Consider the following 15473-nt stretch of genomic DNA (forward strand, 5'->3'; position numbering starts at 1 on the left):
AGAAGTTACGCATTGCTATGTACCATACTCGTATCTTTTAAAGTAGGTGTCCCTTCCATTGTTGAATCAAATACAGCTGAGCATTTTGGCCAGAAGGTGTTTCTTTATGACCTTTCATCGTGCGAGACATGTCAATAACCGCCCTTTTTTAGCACTCGAGCCGCAAGTATCATCCCTCGACGCCGAGCTGTTCTCAGACAACCGCCAAAAAACAAAATGTCACCTCGCATCTCTCTCCTGCACCAGAATGCGGACTTGTCTACCCAATTCCAGACAATCGTCATCCAGCTCTACTCAATTCAATGCCCCAAATCAAGCGAATAATGTCGACAATGGTGTAGATCTAACTATTGATTTATTATCAGAATGTATGGTATAAATACCTGTATTTCTGATTATCTTTCTTCATCCGACTCATGCTACTGACGCGTTAGCTTTCACCGAGACATGCTACGTGAAGACAAAAATCTACCCAGATTTTTGGTACCGACACAATGTTTTTCGGTTGGATCGCAACCTGTAAAATAGTAACAAAAAAACTGGCGGTGGTGTGCTACTAGCCGTTCGAACGAAATATAAAGCTCGTCAATTGTCCATCCGAATTCTGAAGCGGTCGAACAAGTTTGGGTTGCCGTTAATTTTGAAAGCCACACTTTATTCATATGCGTTTGTATATTCCACTGGACCGCATTCTAGACCAATATGTCATTGATCAATGTCAATTCACTTTCTTCGATATTGGATCGATGCAACTCAGGATAGTGTATTGATTCTAGGATTAATTTGCCTAATGTTAAAATGGATACCAAGTCAATCAGGCCTTCATCCGACGCTTCCTACTCGTCGATCAGTTCAATGTTTTGTTCTCTTAGACAGTTATTGCTAGCACGCATTCATCAAATGAATAATATTATGAATGAAAATAAGACTACTTGATCTCTGTTTCGGCAGTTCGGACGGCAATTCGCTGCACGTTGATTGAGCTCCTTCGCCTCGTAACGTCAACTTCACATCATCCACCTTGCTCAAACTGCGAGTAGGTCACGCCTTGTATTTTCTCTGAACCTGTTGAAAGAATCTACTCTAACTTCAAAAGTAAGGATTATACTAGTAGAATATTCTTCCTAGAAAATATTAACTGGCAGGATGTCACCATGAACATGAATGTCAACCTGCTGTTATTACGGTCTCAAACATATTACTCATCGATTGATCATGTACAAAAAACGTATATCATCTCTTCCATGAATCCACCTTTTGAGCAATAATTACTTAAAATGCCTGAAAACCCGGAAAAGTCTGCCTTGAGGAAGTACTCAAAATTCAAACGCACTATTACAGGTCTGTAATTCACAAATCGGCGTTATAAATATGTGAACGACAGGCCCTTACTCTTCGTATCAACGAAAAATTCAAAGAAATCCTACGACTTAACCCAAAAGGATTTTGGGGCTTGGGACTCACAACGAGAATCCGGCTCCCCAACCGTCATGACTAATGGGCATATCGAACAGACGTCTACCGAAGGATTGCAGATCTTTTTGAGCACTCTCTGGAGTTTTTCGAATCATCTTCTCAACGAATCAGAAGTTCAGCAAGCCCAATGTCCTGTTATATCCTCCAGTTGGCCAACATCCATGTCACCGCCGAGTACGTCGCGAAGCTGTTCCTCTTAAATCACTGTCTAATCCGGGACCGGATGGCATCCTCCAATCATTTTAAAAAATGTTCAGATCGGTCTGGCTCTATCAATGTTGTTCAACTTATCGTGCGTACTGAACTTCTTCCGGATCATGTGAAAATCCTGATTTTCCTGTCTTCAAGAAAGGTGATAAGCAGCAAGTCGAAGAACTAGGTATTGCTGTCGGCAACTTCAAAGCCTTTGAAAATCGGTCCAAAATTTTTATCTCACAACTGCTCGTTATATAGTCCGAGGATCAACATACGTTCATCCCAAAACGATCACAACTACCAACCTACTTGTTTATTCGTCAACCACTTAAGGGCTTTCAGAAAGGACAACAGGTTGATTCGATTTATACGGACTTTTATAGCAGAGCATGTTGCAAGAATGGACAGGAACCTGCAAAGATGGTGTTCGCTTCCGATCCGTGCAGGTACGAGGACGGCGTGGAGCGCAGCGAGCGATGGGCAGACCAGGTGCAGAAGACTTGGCGAGCGTGGGCGCATCGAGGATGGAGAGATGCGGCCTCGAACCGTGCATTGTGGCGTCAAATTGTTGATTCAGTGTTATCTGTTTGATGTTAACTAAATAAAATGAATGAACAGCAGCCTTTGATAAAATCAATCATAAAATCTGTAGCCAAATTCGAGCGCCTTGGATTCTCCGGGCTCTCCTGAACTGGTTTTCAGTCTATCTGAGCAATCGAGAAATGGCATTAAATTGAGATTGCATTTCATCCTATTTTCCGATGACTTTGGAGTGCCCAAGGTAGCCATCTTAAATACTTGTCTTTATCATTTATTTAAACGACATCAATTTGTTAAGCTTAGTCTTTCAAGCTCTCATTTGCCGATGATTTCAAGCTGTACCTGGATTATAAAATCTCGATGATGCGTCGTTCCTACAATCACAACTGAATTTGTTTTCAAACTGGTGTGATTTAAATCGATGGTACTCAGCTGACAAAGTTCTTGATGTCATTCTCCGCAAACGTTCTGTGATTAGCTACGACTCAAAAATCGGTTCATCTAGTCTCCGGCGAGAATCTTTCTGTCAGGGACCTCGGGGTGATGTTAGATTCTAAGCTAACGTTCAGAGAGCATATATGTACGTAACTCTAAAGCTCTCGCACCTCGGCTTATATTCCGAATTGCAAAGCATTTCGATGATGTCCACTGCCTCAAAGCACTCTATTGTTCTTTAGTCAGACTGATTTTAGAATATTGTTCCGCAGTGTGGGCTCCATACACAGAACAATATTCTAGAATAGAATCCGTTCAACGCAAATTTATACGCTTTGCTTTACGCCGCCTTCCATGGGGAAATCCTTCAAATTTACTTCCAGCTATGAAGACCAGCGTAAGCTTATAGATTTAGAGCTCTTAACAGTCCGTCGCAATACTTCTCAAGGCGAGATATTATGCAGACCCTCTGCAATCGAGAATCGACTGTCCCCACTGCTTTCCATGCTAAATATCAATAGTCTAGCTGGAACCTCTTGCTCTCGTTCTTCTCCTCTTCTTCATGGTGCACGAACCAATTATGGTCACAATGGCATTTACTAGCATGGCCGTATATTCAATAACTGCTCCATTGGATTCGATTTCCATTCATCTCGTAACACCTCCGTACGAATCTTTCTCACCTTCTAAACGAAAATCAGCAGTAGCGCTAGGCCTAGATTTAAGTTTATTGTTGAGTAGTTTTAAGCCGAATTGTATCATTTGATATTGTAATCTGTTGATGCATAGAAAAGATGAGGAGAATGAGGAGGAATTGTAATCGTTCAACTCAAGCGGGCTTTTCCCTGCTCCCAATAAATAAATAAATAAATAAATAAATCATCATTTTATCAACAATATCAACATAATAATGTTTGTTAGCTTACTCGTTCATATTAAACATCGCTATTCTAAATTCATGAACCAACGTGTTTATTGCACCGTGCAAAATTATTTATATGCATAAATATAACTTAATTTAGTCATTCAGTGGTTGAAGCCATCGTGGAGCATCAGTCAACCCAACCATTGCATTGAAATGAGAAAAAACGCTTTGCAACTGACTGGAAACCACATTTTGCAACCGATTATTAATTTGAATATTGCCTTTTGCGGTCGCTCTGTGCTTCGCCATCAAGCACACATACCGACGGGTAAACAATCGTCAACATCAAACCACACGTGCGAAGCATTCATCCATCCGTCAAAAAACGTCTCCTGCAATACCGTCGTTTGAATCTGGGTGGACCGGTGTGTTGACGGATCATTTCGTGTAGGTGATTTGCTTGTGGCCATCAAAATCATAAGCACGTAGAGGTAATATACTGTACTTCGTGTATCGCCGCATCCAACCGTTCTCCACATTTAAGCACACTGCAGTACAGGTCTAATTATCAATGAACTGATATCAGTTTTCAGGTTCATTGCTCAGTCCGTACGATTTCATTCAGAAACTGGAAAGATTAACCTGGCAATGGATAAGTGTACCTTGGCGTACCAGGAACTACGCATAAACTGTTTGATTGCACATGATTGATGAGTTCAAGGAAACCCCATTCATAAAATTGTTCGATTTGTCAGATGATAACTTCTAGTAGTCATCTTTTGAGCAGATGAAGGTTTCATTTCGTTACAGAAAGGAGAGATCATTTTCATTTTTAATAGCACGCCTGTAAGAGTCGGCGCCATTTTTAACGTTTACGGTGGCAAAAGTTCTTCAGAAAGGCTAACTTTCTGCACAAACATGGAATTGGGTAGTAATAATTGTGGTGGCTTTACTCGCGCTTGATTTGTATTTTGATAGCTTATCGAGCTTAATTCTATATAATAAAAATTGGCAGATACAAGTATTTCAAAATCATCTGTGATGGCCATCAGTAGTATTCTTGAGACTGAACTGTTACTCATTGTACAAATGAATGTACGTGCTCCTTGTAGGCCTGTATCCTAATAATTTTTGTATTGGCGTATACGGGTTCACGTTTATTATATGCGATAATAGATTATATGGCCTACATCTGAGCCATTTGGACTGAATTTTCGATGTTTCTTTAGGAAGGGTGCAATGACAGTAACGCGCTCAGATTTTCAAACAATATTGTTTGATGAACGCAAATGCAACGTAAGACAATAATCAATTTCAAAGACCGTTTATGAAGCATACGTAGGATATCGAACAAACGAATAATTAGAGGTGTGTTTTTTATTACCACGCTAAAACGATCTTGATTGCGGAGGTACCAATTAATGAGCTGCAAGATATGCATGCAAAGTCGATCGCGCTGCATTATCATTCCATTACCAACTATGAAATTGTTTTACCTGCCTGAAAGGTTTTTAACGTGCTTGAATCGTTACATCATCCATTGGCACTGATGTTGTGGAGCCTCACCCGTGGTTAGCGGATCAATGTCAACCTTGACCGCTGGCACTTTGTTTTTTCTTCGGTCACAAGTGAGACAGCCGATGAGACTCATTATCATCTATTTTACTATTTTGTTACTAATTTGAAGCACAAGAAATGTGCTTCAAGGTGACCAAGGAATGAAATTAAATCAAAATTAAAAAAAAAGCATTTACTTATAAAAGGAGCCTTACTTAACTTAACGGTTAGCAGGATCACGGCAAAATGCGATTATGTTGAGTTGGGTCACGATTTCTGTGCACCAAAGTAAATCGTGTTAACGTCATAGCTTTGGTTGTCGAATCACGATGTTGACAGATCATGGGATGATGTAGAACGGCAAAGTTCTCTCTACTGCAGCTTTTTTTTGGTTGGAAGAGTTAGGCCTGGTGCTAATTCAAAATTAGGCGAATGTCAGGATTGCAGCACCTTTTGTCGACGGAACGATTGGATCGACGAAGAATGCAGACAGATTCTGGAGGAGAAGGTTCGCGGTAAAACGTGGAACGTTTATGAGCTGGAGGCGAGGGAGATGGAACAGAAAGCTGTTCTCAAGAAACAGTGTTCTATCAGGTCAACGCATCCTGCAAAGGTTCGTGCCGAGAGCCGAAATGCAGCGGATAAGGATGGGAGCATCTTTGACGGACGAACGTGCGATCGAAAGGTGAAGTAGCACTACGAGGAACATTTAAATGGCGCTAGAAAACAGGCAGTGAAAGTCAAGGCACCGGAGGAGATGACTACGTCAGTTCAGCGGACGATGGAAGCCAACCAAACCCCACCTTGAAGGAAGTTAAGGATGCCATCCAACAGCTAAACACCAATAAAGCAGTAAGGATAAGTATAGGATGGTATCGGAGCTGAGCTCAGCAAGATGGGCCCAGAAAATATGGCCACTTGCCTGCACAAACTGAGAGTCAGAATCTGGGAAACTGAACAGCTACCGGGGGAGTGGAAGGAAAGGGTTATATGCCCCATCTATATTGTATTTAGCCGTAGGTCGATCAATCATAAGAATCAACTTGTTCGTTTGAGTGTTGAGAACAGAATTGTACCTTATTATGTCAAACTATGGTATACGAAAACAATAGTTTCAGAAAAATGACACTTCAATGTGACGTATATTTTATCGCCACATGTTGGAGTACAAAAGTAAACATGTTGCGGCTGTAGAGGTGTCATCTTAGTCCAGCTCGTCTGAAGATAAAAGTGTCACATGTTTACATTCAAACTGAATGTTTACATGGATGAGCCCGTTTTGTTTTGTAAGCGTGATGTCAAACATTCCTTAATTATTACGGTTACTAGTTCAACAAGCGCCTACTTTTCTACACTCTCCTCGATTAGTAACCTATTGAGTCTCGAAATTTTCTAGCTTCTGCGTTGTTAATGGTTCGTAAGCATGTCTGCTATCATTTCATTAGTTGACAGATAGCAACATCGATTGTTCATCTTCACAACTTACGGACAAATGGTATTTTGTGTCCACAGTTTCGAACATTGTTAATCTTCGCTGATTCCAATGCTGCATGATTGATTATCTTCATGTATCATAACTGGGTTTGCACATCTACGGAAAAATCATGAAGCAATCAATGATCCATTTAAATTATTGACAACATTCATAGCGATATGAATTCAGCTTCATACTACTTTAGTGGAAATGCAGGTTTGCTTACTTGATGCCCAAAATATAAGCCTACCGAACAGGAAAACGTATCCAGAATTTGATTTTCGGTTAACTGCATCGCTTGCCCAATCTGCATCTACATAAACTTCTAAACAGGATTGTTTCAATACCAGATTGAGATCCAAAGTTGACTTCAGGTAACGAAGAACATGTTTGGCTTCTGTCCAATCAGCTTGTGATGGTGCACTAACTGAGCGTCCCAAATTGATACAGATACTGCTATGTCTGGTCGAGTATTTACAGCCACGTATAACTACGAGGGGTTTGTCAGTGGGCCCTGTTAAATTCCTATGAAAAGAAAGCCGGACCGTGTGCCACTTAATGCGCACAAGCCCAAGTTCTGGTGTTAGGTGGGACGCTAACAGCCCTGACACGACGGCTCCTCCGACGAGACAGGAGGTTTGGCAGGACCCAAACCTGGAAAACCAAATAATTCGAACAATATAAGAGATAATGCGACCCGATATAATCGGCGAAGGACCTAGGGACGAACAAAGGATCACGATGGAAGCTTGGAACATGGAACTGCAATCGTCAGGTTGCGACAGGATGATCTACGATGAATTACATCCCAACTTCGACGTCGTGGCGTTGCAGGAGATTTGCTGACAGGACAGAAAGTGGAAAAGCGGTCATCGAGAGGCTACATTCTACCAAAGCTGTGGCACCACCAACGAGCTGTGAACTGGCTTCATAGTTGGGAGATGCGCCAACGCGTGATTGGGTGGCAGCCAATCAACGCAAGGATGTGCAAGCTGGAGGATTAAAGTCGTTTTTCAACTATAGCATCATCAACGGCACTGCCCACACGAAGGGAGACCGACGACGAGAAAGAAGCGTTGCTAGCACAGCTGGAGTCGACATAGATGGATGCCCACTGCGGGACGTCAAAATCGTCATCGGTGACATGAACGCACAGGTAGGAAGGAGGAAATGTATAGACCGGTCATCGGACCGGATAGTTCTACACCGTATCGAATGACAACGGCCAACGATGCTAAACTGCAGCCTCCCGCGGAAAGTAGTCCGAAGCACCTTCTTCCCCGCAAAAATATCCATGGCCACATGGAGATCAACAACCAAGAAACAGAAAAACCAAATCGACCACGTTCTATCGAGGTAAATTCCTTTCCGACATCACGAACGTCCGCACTTACCGCAGTACGAATATTGAATCCACCACTACCTCGTGCAGTATGCCTGCGCCAAACTCGACGTGTACAACACGCGTCGGAGGTCGCCGCGGCTTAACATTGGCGGCTACAAGAGGTAGATAGCCCAAGAATACGCGCAGCAGCTGGAAGTGGCACTCCAACGGAAGAGCAGCAGGCGCAGCGTCTCTTGAAGATGGCTGGAGAGATATCTGATCCGCCATTTAGTAACGCAACCGCTGCCTTGGCGGTGCCCGGATCAAGAAACGACTGGTATGACGGCGAATGTGAGCAGTTAGTGGAAGAGAAGAATGCAGCATGGGCGAGATTGCGCAACACCGCACGAGGGCGAACGAGGCACGATATAAACAGGCGCGGAACAGACAAACTGATTTTCCGGAGGAAAAAGCCCAGCAGGAAGATCGAGACCGTGAAGAGACGGAGCAACTGTACCGCGCTAATAACACATCGAAAGTTCTATGAGAAGTTAACCGTTCACGAGGGCCACGTGCCACAGCCTGATATGTGAAGGACTAAACGGAACCTCTTACGAACGAGCGTGAGGTGATCCAAAAGGTGGCAGCATACGAAGACACCTGAATGGCGATGTGGCAGACGAAGATGGCGGTATGGTGAAGACCTGAGGAACGGCGCAGGACATAATTCTACCGGCTCCGGATCTCCAGGAAATCCAGGAGGAGATTCCGGCTGAAGAACAACAAAGCCCTGGGGTGACCAACTACCAGGAGAGCTATTTAAACACGGTGGTGAGGCACTGGCAGAGGCTGCACTGGCAACCAAGATTTGGGAGGAGGAGTTTTGCCGCAGGAGTGGATGAAGGTGTCGTGTCCCATCTACAAAAGGGGGATAAGCTGGATTGAGCACACCACGCAATCAATTGCGTGATTTACTCTCCCAAATTTTATGCCGTCGACTAGCACCAATGCAAGGGAGTTCGGGCAGTACCAGGCGGGTTTTATGGCGAACGCTCCACCACGGACCAGGTGTTCGCATTCGCCAAGTACTGCAGAAATGCGCGAATACAACGTGCCCACACATCATCTATTCATCGACTTCAAAGCCGCATATGATAACTGATCGGACCAGCTATGGCAGCTAATGCACGAACGGTTTCCGGAAAACTGACACGGTTGATCAGCGACGATGGATCGGGTGATGTGCGTAGTTCGAGTTTCAGGGGCATTCTCCAGTCCTTCGAAACCCGCAGAGGGCGGCAAGGTGATGGTCTTTCGTGTTGCTATTCAACATCGCTTTGGAAGGAGTACGAAGAGCAGGATTAACACGAGTGTACAATTTCAATAAGCGTCCAGCTATTTGGTTCGCTGACGACATAGATATTATGGCACGTAACTTGAGAAGATGGAGGAAGCCTACATCAGACTGAAGAGAAGCTAAGCGGATCGGACTAGTCATCAACACGTCAAGACGAAGTAATGATAGGAAGAGGTTCAAGAGAAGATACGTGAGCCACCACCGCAAGTTTGCATCGGGTGAGAAATCGAGGTGGTAGAAGAATTTGCATTGGGCCACTGAGTGCTGAAAATGAACCAGCAGAGAAATTTGAGAGAACAGTGGCTGGAAATCGTACGTACTTTGACTCAAGACGCTCCGATCGAAAGAGTTCGCCGCCGTACCAAACTGAAATCTACAAAACGCTATTAGACGGTAGTCCTCTACGGACACGAGACCTGGACGATGCTCGTGAGGGCCAACGCGCACTTGAGTTTCGAAAGGAAAGTGCTGCGTACCATCTATGGTGGGTGCAGATGGCGGACGGTACGTGGAGGAGGCGAAAACCAACTCAAGCTGTTGGGAGAACCATCCATCGTTCACACCGCGAAAATCGGACGACTGCGTGGGCCGGCACGTAGCCAGAATGTTGACAGTAACCGTGAAATGGTCTCGACAACTCCGCAGGCAAGAAGGCGAGGTGCGCACGGGCAAGGTGGATCGATCAGGTGGAAGATGACTTGGACCCTCTAGACTGCGTGGTTGGCGACGTGTACCATGGACCGAGCCGAATGGAGAAGACTCTATATACCACACACGCACTTGGCCTTTATTGAATCTTCTATATACATAAAAATGAATTTCTGTCTGTCTGAACCTTATACACTCGGAAACTACTTAAACAATCGTCGTGAAAATTTGTATGCAGAGGTTTTTGGAGCCAGGAAGGTTCTAAGATGGTCCAGATCCTCCCCGCTTTGAAAAGGGGTCCCATAAAATGAAACCAATTCTTCCTAACTCGAGATTTTATCAAAGAATAAATAAAATTTGGGCGAAACGAAGTTCGTCGGGTCTGCTAGTAAATAATAATAATCAAATATATGTGTGGAGTTAAGTAAAAAAAAAATGCAAACAACTATTTTGAATCGTAAGTTTCCTGTTGCATTTGCATGTAACTTAAAAATTACGCAACAATTCCGGCTATAGTCTGATCTTTAATGGCCAGAAAATTTTTAAGGTAAATTTCAAGATATGACAAAGCCTCAAGGGTACCACTCATCGAAAAGGTTGAGAACCGCTACCCTAGAAGATCTAAAAAAAATTTACCCCATATTTCTACTTTTTCATGGTTTGCATACGTTTTTGAATCTGCTTCAAAATTTATATTGAAATGCGACGAAAAAAAATAGTATCGAGTCGGTTAAAAAAAATGTTATAAAAGTAAAAATGTTATATAATATGCATGTATGCTGCCTTGGGAAACTAGCTCTGGACAGGTAATCTATCAGATTTAAAATTCTGATAGTTTACCTGCAGTGACGATCTGATAAATAATTTTGGATCAGTTTAATGATGTACAGAGGAAAATAAAAATTCATCAATTTTACAATCAAAACTTCATGCCAAACACTGTCAAATGCTTTCTCTATATCAAGAAGAGCAACTCCAGTTGAATATCCTTCAGATTTGTTGAGCCGAATTAAATTCGTAACTCTTAATAACTGATGGCGAAAGCCAAATTGCTCATCAGCAAAAATAGAATTGTCATTAATATGAACCATCAGTCTATTTAAAATAATCTTTTCAAACAGTTTGCTTATTGAAGAAAGCAAACTGATTAAGCGGATAACTGAAGTCTCAGTGGATTATTGTCCGGTTCAAAATTGGAACAGTTTATCAATCTCACAGCTGACTTGAATCCGTTAAAACTAAATCAATTATAGAGGATTCGAATGGAAAGAAACAGTTGGTCCATTGGGATATTGAATAGTCAATATACCGCAGAACAATCTTCAAAAAATGTTACCATTGAATTGCTTTGAGCTTATTCCATGAACGGTGCTTGGAATAAAGTCAATAATTATGAAAATTTGGATTTGTTGAAGTTAGAATTTGAAGATCAGCTCTCAACAAATTCCTGCTGCCCATTGCACTGGAAAGGCAAGTAGGGAGCAATAAAGAGAATTTCCAAAATTTGTTTAACTCCAAGTTTCGTAAACTTTGGTTTCAAACGAAGAAATAATTTATGTTTGATACGCCTATTAATGACAACTAATGGGACCCCACCACAGGCAGCGTTCGTCAAAATTGATCATGTTATTCTCCTCTGCAAGCGGTCTCGCCTCGGTATCTCTCCACAACTAGTGTCATCGTTAAGCTCTACCTTGCCGGAAGATCTTTACGAGTGAAGTTAGAAAAAAACGTATCATCGGACGACGTCGCACTATCGCTGGGAACAGGTTGCAAGTTGGTTTTTGCAGAACCCTAAAACTGTACCTTGTTTTTAGTTCCATCGAAGATTGTTTATGCTTACATCAATCGGATCATCAATTAGGGTATCTTGAGTTGATTTTCTAGAACAAAACCTTATTAAAGTATTGGTTCATCGTCGGCATTAAAAATAGTTTCGAAATTCTCTTCCTTCTGTGACTGCATGGACTGAATATATTAATGAGATTACTGGTTCCAGCTGAAAAAATGTCTACTAGGCATGAGCCAGCACAGCCTGCATGCTATTTTTATCAACGTGATTCGACGTAATTGGATTTACATTATACGAACGGATGATTCCTCGCAAACGAAAAAAAGGACGATTACCTATAGTGCAATTAATTAGCATAATTTACTGATTTCCGCCATACACACGAATTGAGTGGTGACCAATAAAATTGATGAAAATTCGTCAAACTGTTTCGAACGGGAGGGATTATAATTAAAATTATGAATTGCATTCAACCTGACGCGTAAATGAGTCCCGGCTGTTAAATTGCAATTGGCAGGAATATTCACTGGAAAGGTAAATTCAATGAAAACAGATGAATCAATATAAATGCCTCGGTAGTTTGTATGCAGCAACATCGCAACGGACAGTTGTGAGTATTAATGAGTATTAATTTGAAATTATCATAGTTTAGGTGGATAACACCTGATGTTTTCAATTATGATCAGCAATTTCGAATATAACCAAATTGATTGAACCACAATGCACTTCACATAGCGAAAATGCTAGTTGATTTACTTTCATTTATGCATTGCTATTGGAAACATCTCAATTGGAAACGAAGAACCTAGAAAGGATGATGTGAAATTCACCTTTCCTATTGTATAAAAAGGTGAAGCCTTCTTACCTTCAATCTCTGTTCCGTAGGAGGTCAACGGCGATTTGTAGTGAATCGTTTGTTTCGGTGGAATATAAGCAGCACTTGAAGGGGCATTGACGTGACTATGCGAGTCGTGGCCGTAATTGGAAGGAGCGTCATAGCTAGTAAAACCTGGAATGGGAGGAACATTGTATAATAAGGACCATTTGGATTTCATTCTTGATCAAAATAAAAACTCTCCCTATAAAATAGAAATTTAAAAAATAGAAATCAGGGTAAAAGCAATAAATAAATAATAGTAGTTTGTGCAACTAGTTGCAAAAGATGATTTTTCAGCACGGTGTACGTTTATCCGACAGGCTTGCCGAGTTGGATAAATACTACGAGTGCTGAAAAAGTGCAACGAGTTGCACACGCTATTTTTGCAATGACGAAAATGGGCTTTAATATGATAAATCTGGACCAAAATGGTACTGTCTGATTTACGTTTTATGATATATCTGCCAAAAATCATGTTGCTGCAGAAAACAAACAGATTCCATGTTATCGTGACATATTGAATGCTCGAAATACCTTATAGCGATAGATAACATCTTGGAGAATTTTGATCATGTCCATTAAACTATTTCATTTATTAGCGACACAGAGAATACACAATTTGAACACTCACCCAAGCTAATTGAGCAAAATGTATCATGTAACTATTGTTTCAATACTGGTTTCATTATAGCATCCAAATGAGGTCTATAATGAACTTTATACTAACCCATTTGGGTTGCATAATGATCATTAAAGCACCAATCATCCTTAGTATGGAAAAGTAGACCGATCACTCAAATGTGAGCTGTAAACCAAATATTATGATAAGGAAATGCAAAAGAATTTTCCATTACAAAATCAAAATTGTAATAACAATTGTCATTTGAAAGTTTTAAGTTTTGTGGAAAAATATTTGTGGAAAATTTTGTGCAATTTGTGCTATGGATTTATTTATGGACATTTTGTTTTCAATGGCAAAATTTGATTTCTTTATGACATTCTTCTTTTATAATTGAAATTTTAACTTTTAAAACTACTAATATATTTATTTATTTTTTGGAAAATTCTTCATTATGGAAATTTATCATTTTTGTGGGAAATTTAATATTTATTTATTGCTCCTATCCTGATTTCTTTATTGGCAGTTTTCTAATTAGTTATGGAAAATTTCTAACTCTTTATGTAAATTTTAATTCAAGCATTAACTACCTTTTGAAAGCAAAATATCCAAAAATACGGAAACGCAAATGCAAGTGCACAATCCGATTTGAAGCTCGAAAGCGTTTGATTGCATCCGCAGTGCCATCGAGGGCATGCTTGCGTTTATGGAATCGTTTGACGATAGTTGTTATAGTTATGTACCGGGTCCCATCTGTAGTAGCCCATTAGTACTTACTTTCACTTGATGGTCCAGTGTGGTGTCAGACGACGATGACTTGCCCGACGAGGATGACGACGCGCCGGAGATCAAACCGGCAGAACCAGACGAAGCGCGCCACTCAATTTGGCGAATGGATGCACTGCCGCGGAATGGGAAGCCGGTACCAGGTGGGGATGTTGTAATCTTTTGCCAACGTTCGAAACGGAATCGCCACTGGCAGCGATCAACTTGCCGACACCGCTGACCGCGTAGCCCGAGACCCTTGATTAGTTGACCCTTTAGGATCGTTACGCCACCGGTGATGGCCTTCACCGCCGGAACACGTGTTGAGGATTGACTTTTCAAGCCCCAGCCATCGAAGTGAGAATCGTCCTTGGAATGAAAATTGGGATTGTTAAAGTGGTTTATTTGTATTAGCTCAATAAAACCTCGAATGATGTTCAATTAGGAAAACAATCAATTCGAACAATGTGCGCTTATTTGAATGCTTCAGCTAATTTGCGCAAACCAATTCAAGTATGTGGTTGGAACATTGAACGTGATTTTCATGCATCTTCGAACTTTTATCTAATTACTTGAATAAAATTAAATTGAGCATCGATGTTCTATCCATTGAAGTCAAGTGCGAGAGAACGGTGATGTAGTCCATTTGTTTCATGGGATGATTGAACCGTGCTTTCATCATTTGCATGTCATTGATGTGATTGAGTACGTACAACTCTGGTGATGGTGTAACTGAAATGAGTGCAACTTACGTGAGGCTTCTCGTACGAGTGCGGACTATCGTAGGAGTGCGAGCTATCGTAGGAGTGCGGTTTCGTATGCAGTGTCCACCACTGGAGCCTCCGCTCGAAGAGTGCATTGCAATGCTAGAGGAAGCCGTTCCGGCGCTGCTAGCTGCTAGCGAGGCCGACGCTCGTCCTATTCCGATAGCAGTGTCTGGAAAGGGGTGCGAATGGTGATTTCGAAGGTGCATCGTCCATGGGTCAATGGGGTATGGTGGTGAAAGATTGCAGTCTTGTGGCAGTTCTTGGTACATAATAAGGCAGCACAGTACTTACGCTTTTGAGACCGGAAACAAGACTTAAACCGGAACGTTTGGCTCTCGTGCCATCGGATCTATCGATGTCTTCCACGGAGGCATTACTTGAGGAATCGATTGGCGTTGAGAGCACCAACAGGGGAAAGGCGACAAGTAGTAAGAGAGTTATCTGTGAATAAAAAAATGACAGTGTTTAATAATGGCATTTGGAATTTATCATTAATCATTGCATTGAATCTTATGTACGTGTACATAAGTCTTTATTTATTTATTTATCTACTTATTATTAGACCAATGCTATTGATTCTTGTGCATTTCAGTAAAGCCTTCCATTGCTACACGGTCGGAGTTCACGGAGGTTCCGTAGAATTTCTCACTAGCAATTGGTGGTATGGAACGTACACAGTACACACGGTCAAGCAGTTTGACCAACATTGACTGCACCTCTCGTTTGTTCAAACATCCATCAAGTTTTACCAACAGCGGCACGAACAATCAATTTATTCGAAC

General features: G+C 41.7%; 1 pseudogene; it reads right to left on the minus strand.

The window, feature by feature from the left end:
- The window catches only part of LOC134204358 (uncharacterized), a 17666-nt pseudogene extending 2534 nt beyond the window's left edge, over positions 1 to 15132 (minus strand).
- Positions 15133 to 15473: the final 341 nt, after the last annotated feature.

The sequence above is a fragment of the Armigeres subalbatus genome, unplaced genomic scaffold (assembly GCF_024139115.2).
Source record: "Armigeres subalbatus isolate Guangzhou_Male unplaced genomic scaffold, GZ_Asu_2 Contig541, whole genome shotgun sequence".
Lineage (NCBI taxonomy): Eukaryota > Metazoa > Arthropoda > Insecta > Diptera > Culicidae > Armigeres > Armigeres subalbatus.